This window comes from Trichogramma pretiosum, unplaced genomic scaffold (assembly GCF_000599845.2).
Source record: "Trichogramma pretiosum strain Unisexual culture from Peru unplaced genomic scaffold, Tpre_2.0 scaffold137, whole genome shotgun sequence".
NCBI classification, from domain to species: domain Eukaryota; kingdom Metazoa; phylum Arthropoda; class Insecta; order Hymenoptera; family Trichogrammatidae; genus Trichogramma; species Trichogramma pretiosum.
In genome coordinates this window covers 111,907-123,246 of record NW_019641636.1, presented here as the reverse complement: position 1 = coordinate 123,246, position 11,340 = coordinate 111,907, and positions in this window count along the sequence as shown.

The following is an 11,340-nucleotide window of genomic DNA, read 5'->3' as shown; positions in this document are numbered from 1 at the left end:
GTAATAGTTATTGCTACCAACATAGCTTTTTATACCCATTGCATTTTGTCATCAAATAAGTTTAACCTATATCACTTTGCATAGAATACTCGAATGTAGAAATCCCACACGTATAGAAGATAGTAAGAATTGTAATATATTTCTGTCCGATTCTCTGTCAACTGAACCAGTCAACATTTTTTTTCTACATCTAATATAATAAACACATTGTTTGGTATGCCAGGAATGTACAAAAAAAGTTATAGAGCGATTGGGGCCTTCTATCACTACTGAAAATTTAAGTATCATATCAACTGGTCTATGAAAATGACAGATTTAATACTATATTTCTTAGTAAAACTTCAAACAGCTGTATCTTGGGTCGAGAGAACTTGGAGAGTTTCGTTATATCTCAAATTAAAGGTAATTTTATGCTCTTCAAGCTTATATAATTACTTTTGAGGTTTGAGTTTGTCTAGCATGTGTAACATGTAAAGATCTAAGGCTATACTCTGATTTAGGGGCCTTTTTTGCAGATTTTTCGGCACATAATAGCGTCAAGTAGTTGACATGTTGAGGAAGCTTCTTAAATAGTTGTGGAAAGGATAGTCTGAATCATACTTGATTAGATTTTGTGCTTTTTGTTTTTCTTGATTATTTCTATTTTAGCAGCCTCCTGAGTGTTCAGATCGCGTTGAAACCCATTTTTTCTGAAAATTTGGACAATTTGCAACCAAAAAGTTCCGAAGCACTTTTACTTTTGAGTTATTTTACACTGAGCTAGAGCTCTATGAAATATTTGCGATATTTGATAAATTACAGAAAAATGCGAAAAATGCCAAGTTTGGAATTCTGAAAAAGGGTGATAGAAGGCCCTAATCGCTCCATAAATGTTTTTGTACATTCCTGACATGCCAAACAATGTGATCATCATATTATTTGCAGAAAAAAATTTTGACCAGTTGAGTTCACATAGAATCGGACTTCTTTATAATTATTTATTGATGGTTCGGCGATATAATGCTCAGAGTGAAGCATTCAATTGAGTGAGCTTATTTCTGAAAATTTCATCGGTTTTGAATATTTTTAACGTAAAAGTTTCAATAAAATTATCGTGAAAATTTTTCTGCTTATAAAAAGTCTCAAAGAATATAAAAAAAAACATGGTTCTACCGTTGAAATCTCAAAGTCTTACTTATAACCTTTTTTCAAATGAATTTTATCCTTTTTTTAACTTTTTTAAATCGAAATCTAATGGACCTTCTATCCCACAAAGCTGCTGTGAGAAGTTTATATAGGGAATTTACTCAGAGAAATAACCCTGGATCGCCGCCAAACTTGTAGGCCCTACTTATGGACTAGAAGAAAATAACCCATGCATGCTTATGTTATATACCTTTTTGCTATAGGTAATAACTTTAATATTTTTGACTTTAATTGTTACTGTTGCTGTCTAAGGGGAGGAACATGAAATAAGTGTATAATGTTCAAATGAGATTCACACACAAGACTTTATTACAAATATAATAACTTAATACTATTTTAACAAGGCTTACAAGCTATGTCGGCAGATGATCGTTGATCTACATGCTGGGGGTGGCTGTCGGTCTGTTGAGCCAAACGGCTAATAATGCCTGCTGCTAGGCTGCTGCAAGGCTGCTGCAAGGCTGCTGCTAGGCTGCTGCTTGGCTGATGGTCACTGCGGCTCGGCTGGGGCAAGCTCGGATGCACCCTCATTAGCTTTACCGTTCGCGTTAAACAATAACTTGCTTCGACACTCGCGGGCATATAATCACGGTTACAATTGAGCTAGTGAGATGTTAACAATTCTTTACTACCTCCCGCAAAATACAAGTATATTTTATTCGATGTTCAAAATATCTCGGAGTCACTATTATAATATTTCAATGTTCAAAGTATCGCGGAGTCTCTATTATAATATTTCGATCGTTCGCGCACAGAGCTTCGCCCTACTTAACGGTAAAGAATGATCTGCCCAGAGGCCCGATTTTTACGCCGGTTATATACTAATTTATTCATGCATCTTCTCGGCGCGGGCACATCTTGGTGGTTTTTCCCTCAATAGATAAACTACTTGTTTTTTTGTTGCTAGTCAATCCGTGTCCACGGGTCAAGCATGTGCCGTTCTATTTACCCATATTTGGGCAAATCTTCTGGGAGCTCCGGTCACGCTGTGATTCTAGAGTGACATGTAAGTCAAACTCCCGGTGATAAGGGAACCTGCGAGCGCGCGTGCGACTATGTTTTCTTTCTTTGTATCATTTTGAAGTAGGCCATGGGTTTCACTCCCTGTGCGTGTGTCGTGCCTTCTCTGTATTCGGCTCGCACATACGCGGGTGCACATACATACATGTGCGGGCCTGATCTAACGCGTCGGCGCATGTTGGCCGCGCACATCCACACGTACATTAAAGCGACAGCTTTCGCTTTTCTCTGTGTTCGGCTTACACACGCCTTTCCCAATGAAAATATTTAATAAGTTCTTAGGCAAGATTTTAAAAAGATCTTGTATAAGATCTTATGCAAGAACTTACGTATGATAATCGACCTTGTAAGTTCTTGCATAAGATCTTGATAAAATTGTAAGGCATCTGGTAGCAAGTTCTTGTATAAGATCTTGATAAAATAGTAAAACTTCATCATAATCATGAAATTTAAATTATATAAGAACTTGTTATTTCAAGTCTAGTAATGAAATCAAAAACTCTCCTAAGAATTTGCTACCTGAAGTCTTCCAGTTTTATCAAGATTTTATATAAGAACTTGCTACTAGATGTCTTAAAATTTTATCAAGATCTTTTTAAAATCTTGCCTAAGAACTTATAAAATATTTTCATTGGGGTTGAATGGTAAATTCTACGGGCTCTGAGATTTTCTAGTATTTCACTCCCTAAGTGCCAAATGTACTATGTATTTGAATGTGTGATAACCTTTAGCTTCTCAAGTAGACTTTCTTTTCCCATTTTTTTTCCTTCTTACAGTGCCTATCAGAGTGTCTACCAATTTTTTAAATAAATAAATATATATTCCATACTGGAAAATTTAGTTAATTTTAAAGCAATGGGCAACGGCGCACAACCGTCCCATAACCTCTCTTTTCATATCCCCACTAACGTTCTCGCCATTATGTTTAAATATAATTCCAAAAAATATAAATCAAAATATCCTTACTTAAAAAAAATGAAAACAAATAATTCCAATAGTATCATGCCTAAGCCTAATCCTGGTGATTCATCTTCTGAATCTGAATCAGATCCTGATCAACAGTCTCAGTTGATGCAAATAGAAGAATTTCAGACTAACATGAGTCAAATTAATTTTAAGAAAACCCCACCTGCTTCCAGCTGCCGAGACGCAACGCGCACAGTTGGTACGCAATCTTAAAACTCTTGGCATTTTTTTCCTAATTGATATTTCTGGCTGAAATTTTACCAAAAACTTCTTTGTACCTTATATTTTAATGTTATCGCGTTTAAAAATCCAATTTCGAATTTTCGTCACACAACATTTCAGTTCGTAGTTGACCCTCCGCTAAATCGGACTATAAAAGTTTGAAAATTCATATCTCGGGTTCTAATTAACTTTTTTATTCGTATGATAGCTTGTTTTCTTTCAAAAGACCTCAAGATATGCGGTTAAAATTTTATCGAAAAATATTAAAAACTCTGCAAGATGCAGCGAATTGAACATGAAAAAATTAAAAGAAATTTTTTACGCATTTTTCATGATAATTGCGTTTTTCTCAATGACGCTGTCATTTTAGGAAAAAATAAATGTCATTCGGATGCAGCGACCAAAAATATTTTTTTTTTTTTTTTTTTCATAGCTAGAAAAATGCATGACGCACCGTAAGCAGGTTTGAGTTGAAATCAACCCCGAACCTCCCTGTGTGTGGGACTTGCCCTCAACCGATTTGCGTCGGTGAGGGAATACCCACTAAAACTCTATCTGCCCGAGCGATGGAAGTGCTCGGACGCGATTTTATTTTGTGGTGCCGTCTTAGATGGTGGGAGACCACGTTCTCCAAAAGATGTGTGCGAGTTGATGTTAAGGCTACCCTATGCCTTCTCTTCGACCTGCCGAGTTAGTATCTGTATAACCACTGATGTGCGTGGTCCTTTTATTCCACCGAAGCCAATTCATGTGCGAACCGCGGAGAGCTTTAACCGTGATGGAATCCAAATATTTGCTCAATCCGAGTTCGCACAGACTCGCGGCGGAAGCAGCGGACCAGATACCGCGCCAGGAGATTGTGATCGAAGAGAACCAGATGTTATCGGTCTCGACCTCGTACCCACTGGCGACCTGATGGCGAAGGTCAACGGTATCATATTTGGCGACTTTCCGACGATGCGAGTCGTCAAGAGACGATGAAGCGCTGATGACTTGCGCATCGATCACCCTGACAACCTGATCTTTTGCAGCGACGATATCTGTCTTTCGCAAGCCTTCTCTGGTATGAAAGTGCGGCTCCTGCCGGACGCTCCATCCCAACTGCCGGAGGCTGCTGACTGCGGTACGGCAAGTTGCATCGTGTCCTAGTACTCGGCCTCCATGAGTGCGGTAATAGCCCTGAATGACGTGAGCTGCGGTTTTGAGTAGTACCACAGCCCGCTCGACACTCGATAGGCGGGCCACCGACTACGCGTCTTCCGCCTGATGTTCGAACGCGAGTTGGGAGAGCATTGACCCGTACATGATAGAATTGTACGTAGTCTCGTTCGGAAAGGGGCGCGCTGTTACGGTCTACCCACGAGTGGTTCGCACGAACACGAGCACACTCGGAGAGTTCCTTGCCATCATTCGCTTGATGAAGTATCGAAGTCTGCACCGAGCGATGATAAAAGACACCTCTAACGGCGGCACAGGAAGACTCAGCCATATTCCGAAAGCCTTGAATGAACCAAGGCCGGAATAGCTGTTCGGAAAGATGGAATTCCGAGTCCCCCGTCTAAACACCGCGCGTGGAAGTATCCAATGGAAACATCTTTTGATAGCCGTAACCACTTGCGAACCACATCGCGTACTTGTCGGTCAAGAGTTTGAAGATGGCATCTCGACAAGACTAACTGATGGTAAAATCGCGAGGAAGCAGCGTAAGATCTTTAAACGCTGCTGGGGCTTTAGAGGAGCCGAGGCGATGTTAGCCAACTCCCGAACTTAAGTACCCCCGGGCTTCTGGATACCAAGGGGAGAAAAATGCACCCCAAGGTATCTAAAGTGCTCGGTAGGGCCAAGCTGACGAATAGGCCCTCCACCAATCTGAAAGCTTTCAGCAGTCAACACTTAACATGTCTCCCGCTTACTGGCAATTAAGTTTGACATCGCGATGCACTTGGCCGCGTTGAACTGCAGACCATATTTGGAAGCCTCGTCCCCGGCAGTTCGCGACATTTCTTTCATACCGAATATTGACGAGCTTAAAAGCACGATATCGTCTGCGTCCGCCAGTGCGTCAATCTTGTGCTCACCCAGATGGTATCCTACCGAAGATGGCAGGGAAGTCAGAACCCCATCAACCACAAGAGAAAACAGGAGTGACGATAAAGGGTCGCCTTGGCGAACACCTCTTGTCACCCTGATGGGTTCCGACTTCGAACGCTTAATGGTGAGCACAGTAGAGCTGCTCCTATATGTATCCTTGATATACCGGATGAAGGCGGATGGTAAGCCTAACCTTTGGAGTGTCGATGTTATCGCATGATGACTGACGCTGTCGAAGGCTTTTGCAACGTCGAGCGAAACGATCTGCACCACGGCTATATGATCACGTACCATCTGCTTATAAACGTCTTTCTTTCGAAGGCCTTTGACCCTCTCAAGTTCAACGTCAAAGCGTCGGCAGAGATGCTGATTGAGGAATCGAACTCCATCAATCGTCGCCTGCCCCTCTTTTTTTACAAATATTTGCATCTCATCTTCTTTCCAATGTCTTCCGCTACTCGCGATCTCAATCCGCTCATTGGCTTCATTCGGGTGTTGTCGGAAATGTACACCAAGTTCACGCTGCGTGGTAAAAACTCTGCTGCAGACAGTACAGGTGAAATTTAGTGCTGCCCTTTCTGCCTCTGGTGCATCGGTACCATCTCGCGCATTTGCTGCCGCTGGGCTGGCGATCCGATTGACCCGAGGGTCCGCCAGCGGTGGATCGCTTGATCCACAGAAGTTTCTATTATTATTCCTTGAGCCAACGACAAAGCGAACTCTTGGGCTGTCAACCCAAGAGCCGACTATTAGCAGTAACCACCGACAAGTTACCGACTCTCGGGTGGTTATGAACAACTCGGACCCGGCTGGTTTAGCACTTGGGCAAGGCCCTTAAGAAAGTCAAAAAAAATCATGTTGTTTGTCGACTTAGCTCTCCGTGGTCACTCAACCCTACTTTTTGGCCACCCTCCCGCTCGCCTATAATACCAAAATTACCATCACTCTAAAATCTACTGCAGGAGCTAACAAACTCTTATCAGATAGTTATTTACTTCTCCAAAATGGCATTCGGGCCAACATCCCTTTCCACAGACTCTTCAAGCAAGGAATTCTGAGGTACGTACCAAAAGAATTATCCCCAAGCCTCCTTCTTCACACAATTGATTCTTCAATCCCTGTCATCAGTGTCAAACCCTTGCGAAGAACAATCAAAATGAATTTGTTTTTGTTGACATCAGCTCAGAGCTAGTCACCTTACATCACCCGTACAAAAATGTGTTATTGTTGCTTCAGATATGGCCACCTCAAAAATCTATGCAAAAGTAAAGAGCTGTATATGAATTGTGGTTTTCATAAACATATAATCCTGAAGATATCAATGATATATGCCAAGGACATTCTCTGCCTCCTTCATGCATTCATTGCAAAGGCGAGCACCTACCCACTGATAAATCCTGCCCAGAATACATCTTTCAACGCAAAATTCACTCCTTAGCCGCCACCTACAACTTATCCCTTCAAAAAGCCCTCTCATACCCCTCGAGTAACCATGCAGACAAAAACTACAATATAACCTTTTAAGATTCCTGTGCCACGAGTCTTGGAATTTGAATTTGAATTTGAAATTTAAATTTATTTAGACCGCGGGGTAGCATGTCCCATGAGGCCCATGAAGCCTAGGTAAAGCATAGTGTACATATAACAATATTTTAAAATATTTACAGTTAAAAAATACAGTAGTGAGCAGAGTGTAGTATAATAGCAGTTATATAAGCTGTGAATGTATAAAGCACGATGGCAAACAACAGTGAACCTGGCTTAGGAGATACAATTGATTCATTGCATGATGGCCGTATAAGGCACTCTCTCTCTCTATGGCCAAAGCACTAGCGGAGGTGGAATCGGAGCGAAGTTCTCGAAATGGCAGCGAGCAATTCAGTCCGCCTTGTCGAGACAATACAAGTGGCTGTAGAGAAGCGCCCGATAATCAATCGATGTGTTAGTGAGGTTGATTCGAAATGGGAGTGAATTGATAATGCGTGAAGCTGTGATGAAAAATGAGTTATGAAGCGATAATGAACGAGGGGTTTTGTAATATAGTATCGGCGCCTGCCGACGCAATGAATGGCGAACCTGGTAATCAAAAGAGAGCTTGAAGAGATTACGAAGCGAGCCAGGTTCACCACTCTGCAGTATGTTGAGTGCGAGCAGGACGAGCAGGTATTGGCGACGTCTTTTGACCGATAGCCAACCAAGAGCCAAGCGATAAGGTGTCACGTGTTTACGAGCTGGTATAGAGGCAAAGACAAAGCAAACACACGCATTCTGAAGTCGCTGTTGATCGGCGCGGGGCCCTCTAGCCTCCCTGAGTTCCCTCGGGCGAGGCGTGCGTGTAGCTACGTGATTGATGGAGCGCTGCGGCGCACATCCTACACGCATCTTCCCCGCCTGTCCGGCTGCGGCGCCTCACTTGCTACCGAGCCCTTACTGCCTACGCAACGCTTGCTTCGAGCACCTCAAGTTTTCTTCTATTTTGTTAGCTAAACGCTCTTAATAAATAATATTCGTTCGAGCACATAGAGTCTTTGAGTCATAGTGCTTCAATGAAGTTTATAGTTTTAAACATTAATTCTGTGCCTCCACTTCATTTTTAATCCTGCTCCACTCAATCTATGCGATCAACATCATTTGCTCCAACAGTTATTGACGTTGCAATCGATTATCGTATCGCCTGGTCGTTCCCAGCACGTTGCATTTATGAAAGCTGCTCGTAAGCTCACATGGTGTTCTCTTATATCCGACTCGCCCAGATTCGTCTGCATGAAATCGTTCACTGAATAATCACCAATCAGCCATTAGAATAATCTCGCCTTTCTTTGCAATACTGATCCATCATCCTTCAGTTCAAGTTGGCACACCGCCTTTCCCAGCTCTTCCACGTAGCATATCCATACTTCGATGTTTTCCCATGTCTTCTCTTCTTTCTGGCCAGCCAACATTTCATCTCTTGGCTCCTCCATCATTTCAGCGACTCAAAGTGTGAACACTTCGCTACCACGACTCACTCGTCAAGCAGAACAACTCGCAAGCGAGTTATCCCGTTCGATCAGTTGATCGTATCAAATCTACAGCGAGAGCGGGGTCGCTTATAATCTCGCGGCCTTACTCGCTCTCATGCGGGTACTGCGGTGGGTCAAGTAGATGCCACCTAGCGGCGGAAATCTAACCACAATTTAAATCGTCTAAAAAAAGAGAGTTATTTACACGAATTAAATTATTATAAATTAGTCTATTATTTAGAGTATGTTACTAACCTAAGAAAAGAGAATCAACAATTAAATTTTAATGCTCTCACTCTCTTTCAACTACTCAAGACTCTGCAGTCTTGACACACTTTTTGTCTATTTTAACACTTTTATTAATTTACAATGTAATACTAATTATGAATTTACATTAACTTTTATTCTCTACTTTTAAAGAGCTTATGACCGCGTGGGTTTCTGAGAATTCTTTTTTTCTTCTTTCTTCGTCTAGCTATTGTGCTGACATTTCTTATGGTGAGCGTGTACCACACTTAGCTTACATGTATATTACTCCCCGACTACTCCCCTATGTTGGGGATCTATTATTATACACATTATTATTCGTCCTAAAGTAGAATAGAAATACTGTGACGAAGCACATGCCTGCGAGCTCAAACGTCGCGCCTGACCGAGGGCAGCCCGTACACCAGCACCACGCGAGATCTCTTCGTCGCGAGAATGCACGAGTGAATGATTTCGCGTACTTTTCTCGTAACCTAGGTTTCAGGCCAAGAAGAAGATGAGCAGAGCAGACCGAGGACGCAATGCCGACGCCAAGACAACAAGCCGCACTTCGAGATTCTACGAGCCTAGGCCGAGCAGAGGCACGCAGGCCGCACAAGAGCAGTAGCCGAGTCATGTGACACTTCGGTATTAAAGCACTCGCCGACAAGTAAAAGTGGGTCGAAGTGCGAGTGTCATGCGAGAAGCACATAGTGAGTGCCAAGGACGACCGCCAAGAAAGTGAGGCTAGTTTTGCCTCGAGACACGCGGTGCCGACACGAGCCCGAAAGCCACCTAGGCCAAGAAAAGGAATTTTTGCCACGGAGTGCAGGCGACGGAGGTCACGACAGCAAAGGAGTTTGCCAGGGCATCGTCTACCGAAGAGCCGGCGAAGAGGTTAGCTTTAAGATTATTTAGGTGGTGGGTCGCTTGGCCGTGTGCACGATTGCGTCATCGTGCTCGCGCGTGTATCGAGATTGTGTGTGTGCGTGTGAGTGTTACCGCAGCGGCGGCAAGCTCAGTGTGTGAGTGCGAATCGACGGCACCCTGCCGCGTTGCATAATTAGGATAAACGCAGGTGTACGGCGCGGCGTAGACGCGATCTCGCGGAGTTAGCCACGTGGCTACAGGTCGACGAGCGAAGCACGCGCGCGTCGGCCAAGCTCGTTCGACCACGCGTACGTAGCGACGGCCATTTTGGCCAAGTAGTATAAGAGAGTCACGACATAACCTATTGCCGCGGAGCAAAGGTTCGGCCACGGAAGGCAAACAAGAACGCCACCAGCGCACCTGGTGGCCAATGTTAAAAGTGAAATAAAGTGACTAGATTTTTGAAATTGAATCTCGCGAGTCATAATTAATTCGTTATTTTGTTGTAAATTTCCTAGACTCCCTCTTTTCAGCGCGTAGAGCAATATTGCAGAGTTATAAGGATTTTCGCGGAGTTCGCGACAAAATCGAGATTTCCTCGGCCGATTCGAAAGGTGAGTCACTGGGGTCAACAGCTCGGCCCAAACTCGGCGGAAGGCCCAGAACCCCCTCGGAGAAATCAGCGTGAGTACAAGAGGTCCCACATAATAAAATTCTTGTCGACGGCATTTGAGCTGAACCTTATTTGATAAGGCCAATTTGCAGCGTCGCAATACATATGGGTAGATGACAAAAAATTAGTAATTTACATATCTTGCTATTAAAAATGCTAATAGATATAAATTTTTTAAGTTTGAACAATGGTTTCTTGTAGTTTTTTTAGTGTTTTAAAAAGTACACTTTGTCAAAAAAATTAAAATTTCGAACATCCGAAATGAGGGGTAAAAAGGTCGAAATGTGAGTACCATCAGTTGTCTTTTACACGAAATACTTATTTCTTCATTCAAATTAATGAATAATTCGCACTTGCGTATTATAAGAGTTAAACAGGTCATTAGTTGATATTATAAACTATAAATTTCAATAGTTATAAATATTTAATGTGGACCCAAAAATTGCATAAGAAAATTTGAATTTTGTCCATCAATTTTAACTAAAATCGAACTTCCATCGATTAATGAGCATACACCACAATTATTATGTTTGCAACGATATCTACGTAGAAAATTTTTGAAGCAATTCAAATGGAAAATCCACTGACCTCACCCGCGACGTTGAAAAATCAGTAACATTCGATATGCAGGATGTTAAAATTGAAAATTATCGCTTATAGAATAAGAAGGTAAGTACTGTCAGCATCGATTCTAACTATCAGCTATTTCGGGATTTCGATCTTAGTGCTTCTTTTTGAGGTATATACTGTAAATTAAAGTTTCCTGAGTCAGAAAAATTTTTTATTGAAGTATTATAAATAAATAGGATCTTTTTATGCTAGAATGTGAGTACCGTGATCGTGAGTACCGTCAGCAAATTCTCCAAATTTAATATGAAATTGAAAAAAAAATTTATAACATTGCACTAATATTACCCAGTTGAAAAAAATTGCGTAGATTTCTGCGTGGATTATACAAGGAAAGTGCATTGATTCCATGTGGAATCTGCGTGGATCATTTTTGTAAAAATCTGCCAAGATTTTTCGGTTATCTCTGTAATGGCTGGACGGAAGCATATCCAGGAA